This window comes from Rhagoletis pomonella, unplaced genomic scaffold, assembly GCF_013731165.1.
Source record: "Rhagoletis pomonella isolate Grant_MI unplaced genomic scaffold, Rhpom_1.0 Rhpom_scaffold_00001, whole genome shotgun sequence".
Taxonomy (NCBI): Eukaryota; Metazoa; Arthropoda; class Insecta; order Diptera; family Tephritidae; genus Rhagoletis; species Rhagoletis pomonella.
The window spans coordinates 38432946-38450644 of NW_023458555.1; the positions used below are offsets into that span (position 1 = coordinate 38432946).

Consider the following 17699-nt stretch of genomic DNA (forward strand, 5'->3'; position numbering starts at 1 on the left):
AATTGCCGATAAAATCGCGTTTAGTTACAAAAAGCGAGCGCAAAAAAATCCACTGAATTAAAAGTGGTGCATATTTATCTTCCCAGGGATTGGAAGTGTTGCAACTACGCCGGTGAGCTTCTGTGGTGGCTTCAGGGGTAGTATAAAATTAGTTTATTTTCAATTGCTGACAAGCAGATAGAAAATGGGGTAAAATTTCCAAACTATGAATTATATAGATTTTTATACGGGCTATGGGTTTTCTAAAATTTACCTATTTTCACGGAGAAATTGGAAAAAATTATTTGTTTTTAATTTTTCTCAATTATTTTTATTTTTAATAATTTTTTATTTTTTTTACATTGATATCATTAAAAATTTTACTTTTATTATTCCCTAATTAAAAACACATTTAACTTAAGTACTCCTCTCATCTCTTTCTTTTGACACCAATATTGAACTTGTGTATAATTTATTTAAATTCGGGTTTTAAAACAGGTGGCAACCCGCTTTAAAAATATATGCATACTAAAACATTCATTGGACAACCATATTTAGACAAATATTTAAAAAAAAACTTATGAATTAATTTAAATTTAACTTTTAAAACAGGTGGCAGCCCTCTTAGAAACCTTCAAAAATATTCTAAATATTAGTCAGAGTTTTAAGCGATCCGTGTGCTAAGTTTCCTCTAAATCCGTCCAGCCTTTTCTGAGTGAAGAGTGTTCTCGCATCTTGTACATCTATAGTCCAAGCCCTTTAATTTGACACCTGATTTTTGAAATAGCAACAAACGATGAAGACCTTATTACATAAACAAAACCGTCGCGAATTTTACAGACCATATATCGGGTGTCTTAGACCAGCTGTGCATCCCTTCTGAAATGGTAGTATGGTAAGAAGTGCCATATTGAGGAAAAAAAGGTTCCAAAATGTGCCAAATAGGAAAATAAAAGTGCCAAAAAAGGTGCCATTCTTTTTAATTCTTCCCATTTCGCATTAAAATGAGAAACATTCCTAAAACTAAAGTCCAATGCCGAAGTAAGATAAACCAGTTCATAAAAATAAGTACATGCAAAGGATTTCACAAAAATTTATGGAAATATTAAAATTTTTCAAAAGTGCCAAATTGAAAAATTAAGTGCAATTTGAAGTAAAAAAGGGCCAAAAATGGCACGGTTTGAGTCAAGTTGGCAGCCCTGATAGAGGACACACTTTTTTCCCTTTTGGTTATTGTTGTTTCCGACAGGGTGGGTGTACGATTTATTTTGGAACGAATTCCGTCAACGTTTTGAAAAGTGACACTGAAGATGGCACAATGCCGAAACCGGTTTGTCTCCAAACCAAATTTGACAAGGGATGATGGAAATTCGTTCCAAATGCGACAAACTTTTTATTGGAAAAGGCCAAAATATGAATTATCAAGGCAATGATTATCCGGTTTCATTTTAACCAAAGATTTGGTGAATGATAAATGGTGAAGAAAAAAATGTTCACTTGAACACGTCAGCTTCAGATGATCCTGAAATAGGAGACCGATTTCCGATTTTGCAGCTTAGCACTTCCAAAAGTCATAGAGATCATAGACCAGACTCATAAATGTTGGTGGACACATTCAGAAGTCAAAATTATTCTTAATGAAATTTGATTTCAAACAACTCAGAGGACTCAAAAGTTAAATTTTTCGCTTTTGTCAATAATATCAAACATGTTCCCGAGGGTTTAGCCCGAGAAATCAAATTAACTGCGAATGTGATCCAATCACGTAATCACAATTTTGACAGACAAACCAAAAATAAAATGTGCGCGAACATGGCCCTATGTACAACGTATTCTGTAAACACAATCAAGCTTTATAACATAATTTTCAGTGCTATCTGCAAATACAATTAGCATATATTATTCAAATTAGGTGGCAGCATGCAAAATATGAGACCGCAATGGGAGCAATGGGTACAATTGTGAAATACAAATGTATTATGCATAGATTCATGTATAAATTCAGTAAAACAAAAAGGCGCTCAATATATGCATGCACAGATACATAGCCTCACAGATTGAATGCAAAACACGTAAATTATTGGATGGTGCAACTTTTCAGGTTTAGTTTATCACAAAAAGATGGAAGCCCATATATGTATATGTATGTATGTTTATCTAAGAATAAAATCCGAATAGAAACCAAAGCAAGTTATTGGCTCAAAATATGTATGAGCGCAGCCACCCGCTGTATTGCTCAGTAACTATGTGGTTGAAGCGCTAGTTCAGGGAAAGGTGACATTCGGTTATACTTGTTTTAGTAGAGATATACACATAACAGACTTGAAGGAACAGTATGGGAACAGTATGATGATTATACCGTAGTCACTTCGAAGCTAGGTTAGCCGTGGAGTGTTTGCTTTCGCAGCAAATTAAATAAAGGCTTTCACTATTTTCCAAGCTTATTTAGTTACTTAGGAATTTCTACTAAAGGTATAGTTAAAGTTTTAGGAATATATAATATAAATAAAATTAAATACTTGTTAATGTAAAAATGCATTCAAACTATCTTAATTTGAGTACCTTTCGCAATTTCGCATCAAAGTTACTTAATTTCAAATTTGGAAAGCTTCCATTGAAATCAGATTGCATCTTTGGTTTGTTTGTCATTGTTGAGGTGACGTATACCATAGTGCCACACGCGGACATACATACGTATGTATTTAATCTCTAAAGCTTTTCTCATCTCTCAAATGTAAAATTAAATATTAAATTAAATATACGCGCTTAAGCAACAACAAAAATAATATTCGCAAAGAATATGAGATCCATGTTTCGAACTTTATTTGCAGAACAATTTTGGTTTTGGAAGACAGTTGTCGCTTTTAATACACGTTTGGGTATTAAGGGGTACAATTACTCTTTTCACAGAATATGTTGGAATAAAAGCGAACATTAAAAAAAAATTAGTGAACTAATTGTTCGCATTTTTTGCTGGGATTGAATGTTTACGGAAAGAAAATTTCCGTAATGTCATTAGGGTGAGTAGTTTGTGAATTCATATGAGAGCACATTATTCAGTACCCAAATCAAGGAAATAAGCAACATTTGATACGCATATTTTTATAAATGAAGGACACTCAGTGTTGTCCTTAAATTTTGTAACGGATACCGCCTTTTATTATTCTATGTACAAAATAAGCACCTCCACGATGATTTCAAAAGAATTTTTAGGGTTCGCTGCCAAGGTTTGATAAAAATTTAAATCTGATAAATTTGGCATACACATATTACTAAAAAATATTAATATAAATACATAGTCATTGCCAAATGGGTTCATCGTGTAATATTAAGCTCGAAAAACTGTCATTTATTTAACCCACTGCGACTGACACCGAAAGTTCGATATTTTTCCCGAGCTTCAATAACATTTATTTATAAAAACGCCTATTTTTCTACATATAGTTTATTTATATGACTCTTTCATTAATGAGTACTTAAAATATTGATAGAATTTTCAGTTTAAATCGAAAAGAAGTTTATTAACATACATATATTTTTATCTGGAAAATTGGTGTCTGAGAGACTATATGTCAGTAAAATAGCGATATTTCGGTCACGTCGATAGCCGAGGGTTAAGTTCTTTCGGCAGAGGTGCAGCATTTTTTAAATGTTCCAAGTAATACTGATTTACAACTAATGATCTTGAAAAAATACCAAGAAAATCATATATGTATAGAGGACATTCAGTGTGGGCTTACCCAACTCAAAACACATTTTTTTTTTGTTATAGTAAGGTTTTTGAGGTGATGGTATAATGTGTGTCTGTCGTATGATTTCACAAAAAAAATGTTTGCTGAACCGAGAAGCCTGATCGATGTAATTTGTTGAAGATACAATGAAAACGCGAATAAATATTTGCTAAGTAATATCTAATTGTCTCGAATTTTTACGAATTAAACAAAAAAGTTAACCTTGGGTAACGACTCCTTGAAATTATTTTAAATTATAAAAATTATTTTGTACGTTTAACCAAATAAGTTGGCTCCTCATAAAAAATGTGTTTGTTAATATTTTTAGAGACCACCCTAATGCACATATATAAGCAAATATCATGAGTTGCTTTTTTTTGGTGTCGCTATCTGCTCTCGGCAGAAAAAAAGCTAAAGCGTTTTTCTTGAATTTATTTAATTCAGTGGAGTTCCAGAAACAAGTACTATAAAAAATAATCATGTATTTGAAATTTTTTTAGCCTAAAAACGTTTATGTAGGCGAAAAGCGCCGAAATTATTCTTTTTTTATTGTCACTCGAAAAGTTCATAATGTTTTTTTCCATAACTTTGGGAAGTTTTCAAGTATAATGTTCATATAAGAGGCAATGAAAGTTTGTATTAATAATAATACAAATGTCAGTAGCAACACTAGTGTCCTTCTAAAAGAAAAAAATTTGCGAAACTAAAATTCCATTTTTATTACTAAACACGAAATTCATTCTGAAGTTGTTATATATGTACATGAAGAAATCGCTATATATATATATATCTGTGAGGAATACTGTAGAAAAATATGTCCTTCAAGTTCTGGCGTGCGAGTAAACGTATTTCCTGACTGTGTATGGTTCCACGGGGCGTATACGTTACATAAACAGCTACGGGTTAATGAGCACTGAAGATAATTAATTATCTAAGATAAGTGTCTAACAACTCGTGAGATTTGCTCATATATATGAGTATGTAGTTCAAAGCAAAGTCTTACTTGTTTTGCGCTGTAAGCGTCGAAGCGTTTTAGTAGACTTAATTTAAGTCAACCATTCGTTTCTTTTCTGTGCTAACTCAAGCCAAATGGTAAGGTCCAGTGGAGCCAAGTCCCTCTCGCCCTGAAGTGAATATTTTGAGGGCTGGGGGTCCATATCAATTCGTACGACACAGCCATTAGTTATTATCATTAGTCGTGAATTAATAGTGGTTAGTCTGAAGTCATAAGGGATTATTCTTCAGGAAATAGTTATTATTACCAAGTCGGTAGTGAAAGACATTAGGCATAAGCGTTAACTATATATCATTAAGCATTAGCTATTTATCAAAAATAATTATACCAGGTTTCGACTAGGCATTGTAATGACAAAAAATCTGTAGCATTCAAAAAACGCCATGTAGAAACGAACATTTTTATATTAGTAATGAAGCAGGTATTTTTTATTGCCAACATTTTTTCATGAAAATTGTTGTCATTTATGTAACTAACATGGACGAAAATTAGTTCTTTGATGACCTGTAAATGATTCCAGGAATATTGCTTTAAACAACATATTGAACTCGAAATATTATCCATCATTCGAAATTCCCTTCGCAAAAACCGCAGAATTCCATATTGGTATTCTCAAAATGTTTAAAGTATCAGTTTACTAATCCCACATTCAAATGAAAGGCATGGGCATGTCAACATGGTAAACGGCATAAATTCGCCACATATGCGCCCTAAACTATGCAACACATTCAGCTGAAAGTTCATTTAGCGTTAGCAAAAAATAAAAAATGCACGCAACACAAAGCGTCTGCCGGCGTCGTCGAAAGCGAGCAGAAGGACAAATATGCGAATATGTTACCGTGAAATATATGTACATATGTTTGCTAACATGTGTAGGTGCATATATGTACGTACGGCCAGTGTCAAATGGAAGTGTACACCTTCTTTTAATAAAATATATATTCACAAATATTTTCATTCTACAACATAAATCACTTAAAAAAAAGGTTTCACACTTTATATAAAGTGCACAAAAATTCAAACAATTTTCATAAAAATTTCAAAATTTTTATTCAAAATTTCTATAAAATTTTCGAGTATGAGGTTTTGTAGTCCGTCCAAAATTGCAAGTGTCAAGTAGCTAGAAATGATCGTTGTTTTGTTGAATCTTTTTTGTTTGTCGGTTTTTATATGGAAAACAATTCGTAACACCCTCAAAAAAAACATATAAAAAAAGGAACGCTAATTTTTAGCGACCTGAGACTTGCACTTTGTTTTACTAAAATTGAACAGGCTACAAAACTGCATACCCGGAAATTTTGTAGATAGGAACATTTTTTGAATTTTTGTGAACTTTATATAAAGTGTGAAACATTTATTTATGAACTATATTTTCTACAATATTAATGGGAAAAATTTTTCATGAAATTTATTTCATTTGACACTGACTGTATATATATATGTTTACGAATCTCTGTAGCAAAGTATCAAAAATAGCTAAGCTATTCGAATTTGCTGCTGGTGTTAAGGGTAATACATGGAAAATAGTCACAGCTTGTGTTTGTGAGTGGAGGAAGGTGTTGGTAAGAGTGCACTTTATTTGTGCATAGATTGCATGGCCATATACATATATCTGCAAGTGCGGCAACCACATGCCAGCAAATGACATGTTCACACATGCTTACGCAATTCAAAATCATCTACACGTATATAAGCACCCATTCATATACACGCAAGAGCTCTAAAATCTACAAGCAAATATACGAACACGTGTATACATAGATAGTATGTGTTTGTATGTGCGTATGCATGCCCATTCATGGACGCAGTAAAATGGAACAGCCAATCGCAATACAACCAGTGCAATAAATGCTACTGAATTTTGTCTATATGTAAATGAATGCATATCGATATGTATCTATGAGCACTAAACTGAACCACGCATCCGCATAAAATTCGACTAACCAACAGCTGCCAATTCGACAGTGAATGTTAGCCAAACAGAGCAACGAAGGTTTCGAGTCACTGTGGCTTATCCATAGACAATGGCATTTTTTGAAGCGTGAAGGTAGTGTTAGTGGCGAGTGGAAGCACTGCCATTGAACTCACTGCCCTAATATATATAGGAGTATGTATAAGTGTTTGTATATATATATATATATATATATATATGTAGATGGTCACTTGCTCTGAAAATATACCTATTTGGTATTCCCTTGCCAAGTTATTTTTGTTATTCGCTGCATGTTGTTGTTAGTGCAAGCAAATAAAATTTACATATCTACATACATACGTAAATATGCTGCATAAATGTATACATAAATACGTTACAAGAAAATTTTGCAATCCCTTTTTTGAAGGCACCCTTCGCTCGATATCAATGAAACTTACACCGATGTAAAGGATAATCCAGAAATGTTAATCCCGATACATAGGGACGTGGCATCTGACATATGTAATGTGAAAACCACTATATCTCTAAAAGGAATTATGCTGGTGAACAGAAACTTAGCTCAGATGTATAGATTGTAAATACCCTACTTACGGTGGAAAATGGTAGGTACTGGGGGAGTGGGAGTGGCACTTCCCATACAAACCGAAATTCTCATATCGCTTATCCTTGGAACTGCTTATTATAAGGTAATGGAATTTTATATTCCCATATTTATACACATATAAAATCGCAAGAATCATTCAATTGGGAGCCATTCTCTTACATATTTTAAAATCGCATTGAATGATTGTTGTTTTGTGCAAAATTTCGGAAGACAAATAGGTGGGGCAGGGATTGAGAGCTATCCAAAAAAATTATATTTATGATCGGATTTGATTCACTTTTAGAACTCTTATTAGTAACATAAATTTTGGTGTAACTTGGTAGCCCAGTCGTGTGATGAAAAAATATTGGACTTTGGCCCAGTCTTGACAAAAACCCGTGTGTGTGTGTGTGTTAGAGAAGGAAATATTATCTTTTGTTGTAAACCCTCAATATACTTTCTCAACCGTTAACGATGATGTAGGCAATTTAGTTTTTAGCCTCCAAGAGGCACTCAGACAAATATAATCGAAAAACTTATTTACAGTCTGAATTGGTATATATTTGACATATCATCTATACATATAAATATTTTTTTTATAAATGAAAATCCAGGATCCTTTTTCGGTCTAATTTCAAAAGCAACTGAAGAAATTTGGAGGAGACTTGGTAGAATTGGCATAAATCAATCCGGTATTAACGTTCATAATTCGATTTTATGTTTTCTTGTAAATTCGCTATAAATTATGCTGGTGGTCTTCAAAATATTAATTCGCATAAAGGAGTTAGTATTGGTGACAGGTAAAATTCAAAAGTGTATGAGCATAGCTCAAGAGATATTTAATATATCGATGGTACTCTGCTATAACCACGTAATTCAAAAGTTCATATTTTTCGATAGAGCCAATTAAAGATTTTGTGTTTTGTAATGTAGCAATAATATGTATTCGAAGGTAATTATTCCGGATTATTTGCAGTCGCTCTGTAGGGAAAATTTGTAAGCTTTCAAATTATGGATCTAGTAAGGGTTCGACTAAAAAAATACAAAATAAGAACAATGGCTCAAAACGAAAAATGTCGTTATTTCACTAACCTATCGACCGTTTTTGACTTATGCCAATATTCTCGATAAATGTAAGACATGTGCCATTCTTCAGTAGTAAGGCTTGCCTACTTCGGCATTTGTGGCAAATGGTAAAACTGTGCCCCTGCCGGAATGGTAACAATTAAGCATAAGTCGATTTTCCACAGATGAATATGGTTATTAATAAACCTAATTCTCTATATAACTCAAAACCATGAAATTTTGACTTGTGTCGTTAAGGCAGAAGAACATCGATATGTATATTTTTTTAGCGAAAAAATTCAAACACGTTAGTATCTAGTCAAAACTTTCTAACTACAGTAGAAAAGCCGATTACGATGCCAACAAACACTCATTAAATATGGTTGTGAAATTCCCTTGACGATATTTTTGTTAAAATTTGTAGATAATGATATTTTCAGTGTCCTAAAAGCGGCCTACGGCAATTTATTCTTTGGCAGAGGAACAGGCTTTAATAAAAATTTAAACAAATTAAAGTTTTATATATTTTTTTCATGGAAATGAATATATCTTGGCAAAATAACCTGATCTGGAAAAACGGTATACAGAGCCGTAATCTACGACCCAATCTTAAGTTCACGTGTTTCGCGTATTTTTTTTATGTGAATTTGGAAAAATCGAATTAGGCGATTTCCTGGTACAAAGTTGAATTGTTATTATCTCAGGCTAATTTTTCAATTCTAAGTGAATTCTTGCAACTCTGGCCATTCCATGTAATATAGAAAGGTGTAAAGAAGCGTTAACAGAAGGCTTGTCGCTTCAAAATACCCGAAATAAAGGCTTCCAGTATTTAATTATTTTTATTTTTTTTTTAATTTTGTACATTCGGTAAACTTTAGTCGTGGAAAATTGTGACAAAATTTGTCTAGAGGATAGTAGTAGTTGCCGAAATTTTTAGGATGAATGAGTGTGAAAACTAGTACAAAACTAATTCCAGCCGATCTGATGGCGAACATTTGATGTTTAAAACTGATGACAGGCAAAATGTCAGTGTTCGGTTTATATAGGCGTTACGATAGCAGTAGACTAGGGTTAACAATTACTGGTCATGTTATTCCGGGCCTGTATTGTGCTATGAATATCAAAGCCGCTATCGAAGTAAAACGCTGCAAAAGGCAATTTGATGCAGTGCATTTTCTTGAAGAAATAAATAACATACAAGGATAACATACCTTGATTATTATATTTAGCTCAAAAATGAGCACGAAAAGAATTGAGATACTTGAACGACAACTGCCTTGACGGTAAATTGAAATTTTTGTACACCTCCGGCACAAAAAATTGCTGAACTTTTTAATGAAATTTTCGTTGGTACCAGCTTCCTAGCTGACACGCCCGCCACAGGGGTTGCGAAATGATAATGAGCAGAAGTGACATTTCCTTGCCCGCCGGTCGTTTGTAATTGCTGATGAGCTGGTGAGTTTCAGTCAGTTAGGCTGCGGTTTTCTAATTCTTTTGGGTACTTTGCTTAATTAGAAACTTGCGACAAGCAATGGCAAAAGTTTTATTGCTTCTTCACAGCAAGCGGGATTAAATTTTAGGCAGATTAAATGAAAGGATGATACTTTTGAATTCATTGAAATAAATAGCGAAAGTTCTGAAGGTAATGCCTTAAGGGGGTAGAGCACAAATGCGCATAAAATTAAACGTATACTTACTTACATACGTGAGTAAACTTAAGTAACAGCAATTTCAAGAAGAACTAATTTCTGCAGCTCAAAGCAACTTAATTTACACATTAAGCCTTGAAATATATAATTTCTGAAATTTCGTTTAAATTTAATAACATTTACGTTATCCTATAAGTATGTATGTATGTGCATCTGAACAACCATCGAGTAGACGGAAAAATTTTTAGGCCCATGGTGTTCTCTAAATAAGTTACGTACAGCATAAATGAGTCGATAGAGACCACATAAATTTCGGTGAATATAACAAAACTGTACATCTTACTTTAAGAAAAATGAGTAACGAACAAACGGAGCAGCAAACGAAAGACAGTAAACAAGTCAACGCCGCAGGAGGCTGCTCATACAGATTACTTACGAGTGGATGCATGTGTGTGTAAGACTGAGCCTTGCGCGCTCCCTAGTATGCCCAGGTAGCGAAAGACTGTTACTTTTAATTGAATTATAATTACAAAACAAGGGCAGACTGCGTGAAAATGCAAAAAAAGGACACTGACACCGCCATCTCTGGCAGAGGAGCTGATACGCTCAGATAAACAAGCAGCTGGAGTTGTTTGTAAGATACACTCAGTCATGAAAACAATACGCGGCTGATGATGAAGAGCAAAGGAAGCTGCCGAGCGAAATCAGAATGTAAACAAAATCAACAAGAGCTAAAGAAAAATAAAAAAACCATAAGAATCTTTTTTACTGACCCAAAAAAAAAAGATATTAAAAGGAGAAAAACTTTCAGCAGGTGGTAAAACATATATATGTACGTCAAGCTACAAAAGTTTGCCCCAAGGCAAAAGGAAATAAACGAACCGAAATAAAAAAAAAATAAATAAATAAAGTAGAATACAATATTTACTAATGAAAAGTATTTAGCTGAGGAAATTTAATAAATGGCGCGATAGCCCCATATGGCCGAAATATTTTTTTTTCAAACAAAAAAAGTAAAATATAAAAAACGCGAAACTCCTCTGACTTAGGGAATTATTCGAAAAGTCTCGACTTATTCCCACTTACAGAAAATATCTTGCAGCATTGAAAACTGGCCGAGAGTTAAGTAACCCAAGGGATTTCTAAATAAAGTAGGCACCACTCTCTCTTTTTTGATGTTTCTTTACATTTCTTATTAGAGTTTGAATATAAAATAGTAGGTACAAATTGTAAATTGGCCAGCGGCACTTCTTACAGCTCTCTTAATTGGACTACTAACACGGTTGGTGCATTTTAATCGCATATATTTTTTACGCCAGACTGGCCGAAACTTCAGAGCTAAAGCGGAAAAATTAATACGTGGATATGTATGTATGTATGAATGTATGTACGTACATATGTTTTCAAAAATATTTTTGAAATCTCAATTTATTTTTTCCTGTTACTGACAGAATGGACATATGTAGAGTTAGCCTGTTAACCATAGAAAGTTGCTGGGCTAAACATTTAACGATTTAACTATAACTTTACTCCTAATTATTGATTGTGCAAGCCAGTTTATCGATTAAAGCGGTAAACTTCGAGTTATATAGATAACCTGCTGTTCTGCAAGTGGACCTTAGATTGTAAATTAATTTTCTGAAAAAATTTGATGTTTTGTCTTACTTCTAAATACCTTATAAAAAATAATATTAAATAACGTTGGGTTTTAGCTAGTAGTAACTAAAAATCTTTGTATTAAGTGGTTATTTTAGGTGCCCGGGTTTAAGCGCCTAAAGGCCTCGGGTTTAAAATAATACATATGGATAAGGGTGTTCCTTAAAAATTTTAACGTCATGGTACACCGCTTTATTTCGTTTTACGTACAAAATAAAAACATCCAAGAAAATTTCAAAATTGAGCGCAGGTGTTATTTAGATTATATTCACTTTAAACTCCTTATATATGTATTTCGCTCACTGACGAATTTGCATCAGGCGTATTTGTAAAAGAGTTTATTCGTATTGATGGCATTACTTTTATTTTATTCGCTCTGAGTGGTAAAGTGATTGAGAAAAGTATTTCCGACTCACATACATACATATTTAAAACACAAAACTCGAAACCAACAAAACCGCTTAGTGAATTACTTCAAATCTTTATTCAGAAACTGGCAATAGAGAGAAACGCTAAAACTAGAAAAATCTATTAGAAACAACCAAGTAAGCGGATCATAAAATTTAGGGCCGTTTTCTGAAGTAACCTTTAACTCTAAAGCTCACTTTATTTATATTTAAAAGTTGGATTAAAAATAAAGCTACGCCTAAAGTTAAGCATTTCTTTTTTCGGATTTTGACGTACATATTAGGGTGCTTATCGAAAATGCCTTTTCTTTTGGAAATTTCAAGACCCTACCCCCTAATTTTATTCGCTTTTATGCGAAATAATTTTTCCTATTTTTATAAATTTTTTAAAATGCTTTTTTGGAAATTTCAAGACCCTACCCTATTTTTATAGATTTTTTAAAGGTGATTTAGAGGTCGCGACCTGTCGATTTAGGTCAGAAAATACGATTTTGTATATTTATGAGTTTTTTGAGTGTCTATTTTTTGAAGATTTTTTATAAAAAACAGCCCAAAAAAATTTAAATTTTGAAGCCAAATCTTCACCTATGGAAACGATGCTGAGTAATGAAACCTGGATGAAAAAAAGAGATAGAACGCTCTTTTATGGGAAATTTTATTCCTCAGTGAGTAGTTTTTGTAAACTCTGGTTGACCACCTTAACTATGCATGTATGCCAGTAAAACCTTTTATCGCCAGTGTGATTCCGTAAATCATGTAAGAAATATAGTGAGTGCACAGTATCCTTTGTAAAAGTATGACGGACATTTAAATTTCATCTGCAGATGACGCAATAATTTCAGAAACGCAATTCTACCGTAGCGAATAACAGAATTCGGTTGAGGTTAAATGCAAAACGAAGAAATATTTGATGAAAAAAGTGAATTTTAGGTCAAGAATATCATTTAAAATTCAGAATCCTAAAATTTAAAACATGCATGCCCTGCACCCAAGCGCATAAGTAAAATGTTATCAGACCAAAAGTAGAAAACATGTCAGCGTTAAATTAACGCGGTGGCTGCATGTGCGCCAGCATGTTGCATGAAGTGTTGCAGGAACATAAACACACATACATACATAGAAGAGAACATGTTGGAGCACCGCAAAATGGATGGCATAGCATAGAAGCCGGAGAGAAGAGAGCTAAACCATGAGGATGAATGCAAGAAGCTTAACTAATTTAGAGAGAATTTATGAATTTCAAAGAATTTGTGTAAGTACGAGTATTAGCTCATACATACACATGCATGTGTAGATGTGTACTTACATGTTACATGCACGCGTGAGTGCGCACAAGCAAATACGCATAAATAAATATATTCTATAAAATTTATGAGCTTAAGCACGAAAAGATACCAAAAATTCTATGAGCACCCACTCTAATTTGCCAGAAGGCGCACATGTACACACACGCACACATACGTACATATGTATGTGTATGCACCGCAACACCACGAGCAGCCTTGATTACGATGTGCAGCAGCTTGTCAACTGTATGCAACATAAAAATGCGCATGTTTCCTTAGAAAATTGTGGCATACAACATGGCTTGCGGGGTAATGTATGACGAAATGTACATACATCCATATGTGAGTAGATCTGTATGTACATATGTACATATGTACTCGTAGTATGCAGCCAAATTTTGCGGTTGAGAAACGCAAGCAAATATGTACACAAAATGTTTGTGGGTGCGTTATATGTTTGTGTGCCACCATTGCCTAATTCATGTCACACAAGCGCAGCTGTGCATTTATGCAACAATGGTGCGGTGCTAGTTGCAACATGCCTTCGTTTGCTTGCGCTTGCTTGCGAAGCGCATTGCGATACGGCGAACAAAGAAGGAAGCAGAAAAAGGAGTCCGCATACAAAGAAAAACCCAAAATGAATGCGAATAATAAACAGAAAGTGGGCGTGGTTGCACGGATAAAAATGCACGCTGACACATTTTACGCTTTCACACTTTTCTTTTCCAGTTTTTTTTTTTTTCAAACAGTCAAGCCTTTTCAAGCGTATGCAACATCTGTAAAGCTATTGTTGTCAGCAAGGTGCGAAAAAAATTGTGGCACGAAAAAAAAAACAAATGAAAAGAAAAGTATGCAGAGAATGATGGTGAGCCAAAAGAAATATATAAAGTGAAATTACAACAGTCGGCGACTGTGGCGTACTGCTTGCAACAGCAGGTGTTAACACCCACAACTTCCACATTTTATTTGCAAAAAATGCCATCTTGCAATAAGCGAAAGCGTATGAAAACCCGAAAAAAGACAAAGCTCGAAATTCGGAAGACTGACATTTGTTGCAGCGCAAAAAGTTACACACCACTCTTTTTCCATGTAATTTAATTTAACTTTTGCTAAAAAGACATAGTTACGCCATTTTGAATAAGTCAAGTGAAATACCTCTTATATATGTACATTAGACTGCATCACTCCCCATACAAAAAAAAAATCGGTACTGTTTTTTCATTGGAATTATCTATTATTATCTATTATATTCTAAGACGTCCACGAAAATATTTCGGAAAAATATTAAGATTAAAGCGAGCTGGACCGATTTGAAAATACCTCCAAAAATGGAATTTTTTATGAATAAAAATAGTTTCTTAAAGATGTTTTTTGAAAAAATCCCGTCTTAAAATATAATAAACTTTGTAATCTCGGCGGAAAAACCGCAACTTTATTTGGTGATGCAGTCTAATGTACATACAAAAATTCAGCGCAGTTGTTAGTATTTTTATTTATTTATTTTTTTCTATTTACATTTCTGCTGACGCAGTTCGTTGACAGTTGCAGTTGAAAACTATCAGACTTGGCAACTGTCTTGCATTCAATCTCAATTTAAGTTTAAAGTATGCTGCTGAGGAGAAGAATAAGTAAGTGCGTGATTCATGTTAAAAAAGTAAGAAGTTCGAATATTGTAAGCGACGCACAGAGGAGTATTTCCATGGTAAAACCGGTCGCAATTATTTTATGTGTTTTTATACTCAGTAATTAAATAAAACATGAAACTTAATCATAAATAACTTAAAAATAAAAAAGGAAATGCGGTAAATTGTTCAAAGGACACAATCGTTCTCGCCGAAGCCGATTAGAGAGCATTATTGTTGAGTATCATAGTATCTCGCGAGGACTTTAAAATTAAAGGGTATGCAACTCAGTAAATTTGTGTACCCAGCTTCGTTGAAAGCTGTTGGCTCTCGAATACACTTATGGGCATTCGGCAAAAACTAGCGATGGGTCGGGGTTTTTCATAAACAAATAGGATTCAATCGTTACGTAATTTTTACCAAATTAAAGGTCAGATTTATACCTGTTAACAACGCGACTCTCCTTATAACTATACATTGAACATTACTGTGAATAAAATCCAAAATTGCAATTTTATGACTCATCGTGTTTCGTCCTTCGTAAATCAAAATGGATCACATACGAGCAAATTATTTTTGCTTTAATTACTCAAAGATAACTGTAGTTACATATATTTCAAGGAACCAAACTTTGACAAACCTTGAGAAGTAAACAAAAATGCCAATATTTAAAAATATTATTCAACAAAAATATCAAAATAGACCGAGTTTAACAATTTACTCAAATTTACTCTTAAATGATAGAAACTGCCTCCTTCTTCCATGTTCAAAAGGTTTTTTTCGTGAAATAGGTCTTCACTAAAACACAATAACCGAAGAAAGAACTAGAACGACTGAAAGCGGGAAGAAAAAAAAGCCATCACAACATTGACTGTTTTCAGGTTGACATATATCAAAGGGAAAGCAGCGGAGGGAGTTCTGGTGACCACCATTCAATACATCAGTTATTTAGCTTTAGGAATAATAACTGGACTTTTGCAACAATTGGTAAATCTGAATTTTGACCGGTTTTTCTGCATAAACACTCCCATGTGCGACGTGGAGATAAGAAGTTGGGGGTTCATGAATAAGTAACTTAAGACAGAAAGATTATAAGGTAAAAAAAAGACAAAATCGAAAAAGTTACAATAGGGCTGTTCAGAATGTTGTAGAAATGGTCACGGAATTGCAGCTGGATTTGCGTTTGCAAATTTTATGCTTGCTGCTTTTGCAACCGTGTGCATTTGATTGTTGTGAATTTGCAATGAATTTGAATGCAACGAATATGCAAATGCAAGCGCAAATGCACAAGATCCTGAACAGTGCTAATATGTTTGCTACCCATTTCTGTATTTATATTTACAAAAACAACTTTTAAAAATGTTAGCCTAAACAACGGTTTTGTATTTGTTGCAAAATAGTTCATTCTAATCCACTTCCTGGAAGCAGTTAGAGTTAGTGCAGGGTATAGGAGTAATATTCCGGTTTTTAGGATTTAATTGACGCAGTCACAGTACTTCCGTTCCATACAAAATGTGGGAGCAAATAGAATTATTAACGCAATTAAATAAACACATTTTTTTTTCAAAAAATTTACGTCAAATTAAAGGGCTGGATCTTTAGATGTGCAACAAAGTTTCTTTTTGGGGAAAGGGTTGCCACGAAAATGTTCTGAAGAACTCCACTATATTTCTAACAAATTCAAAATAAATCTGCCTTATCAGAAATGTAAGAATTTGTTTTTTTAGCAAGTTTTATGTTTGCTACAAAATTTTCCTTTATTTTAATCAACGGGAACGTACTAATCCCTTGATATTAATGAGCAAAAAAAAAAAAGATTGGTGTTCAAACAACAGTGCAAATATATGTATGTAGATACATACTAGCTTTTGCAAAAAATTCTAAACAGAGAGAAATTAACTAATAGATATCTACCAATTCAGTGAAATTTGAAACACTTGTGTTACTTATTTTCTTCAATAAGTAAATAGTATGTTGCTGCATATTAATTTAAGGGCGAATGTTAGTTCCTATACGAGTACCCGGCAGCACGTTCATGGCATTTAAGAATCAAGTTTCCTTCAAGCACTGATTATAATTCTCAACTGCCAGAGCAGACAAAGCGTGGCACAGACTAAGAGTGAGGGGATTGGCAAGGAGGAGCGTTTATCATCCAAGCACAAAATTACACTGCAACACAACACCACCCCCCCAAGCCAATAATAAAGTAAAAGCGTAAGCTGATGATCCCAGCAGACAACAGAGGTGCGAGAATGCTTAAATTACTGCCTAAGCGATTTATTTATGAGTCATACATATATATGTATGTACATTACCAGTCAGCGGTCACCACATCATCGAACCTACATTTTCCAATATAAGCACTCTCACGAGCCACCCATTTTCCTCTACAATATGCATCATCTATCTAGCGCCAACTAAATCGCACATCTTCTACTTCACCGACTTCTGCACGCACACATATTTACACACACACACACATACAGGCAATGTGGCGCGCATTTGCATGTTGTTCAGCAGACTGTAAATTATCAAATTTGTAACGGCAAACCTAAGGCAATGGCAACGGCAACGGCAACTGCAACAGGAATAGCAACAACAACTGCAGCAGCTGACATTATTCAAAGGCGGACAAGGACGATGTTTTCAATGCAGATACACGCTCATTACGCGCACCTCCCCCCAAGCGACAACGCTTAGCAAGCGTGGCAATGCAACTGCAGACAATGAGCGCATAAATTTACGTACTAGGAGATATATATGTACATTTGTA

General features: G+C 34.0%; 1 protein-coding gene across 1 annotated transcript in view; it reads left to right on the forward strand.

Annotated features, from left to right (window-relative positions):
• Positions 1-17699, forward strand: part of LOC118745368 (sortilin-related receptor-like) — a 994510-nt gene that overhangs the window by 867973 nt on the left and 108838 nt on the right. The gene's annotated exons all lie outside the window — the stretch shown is intronic.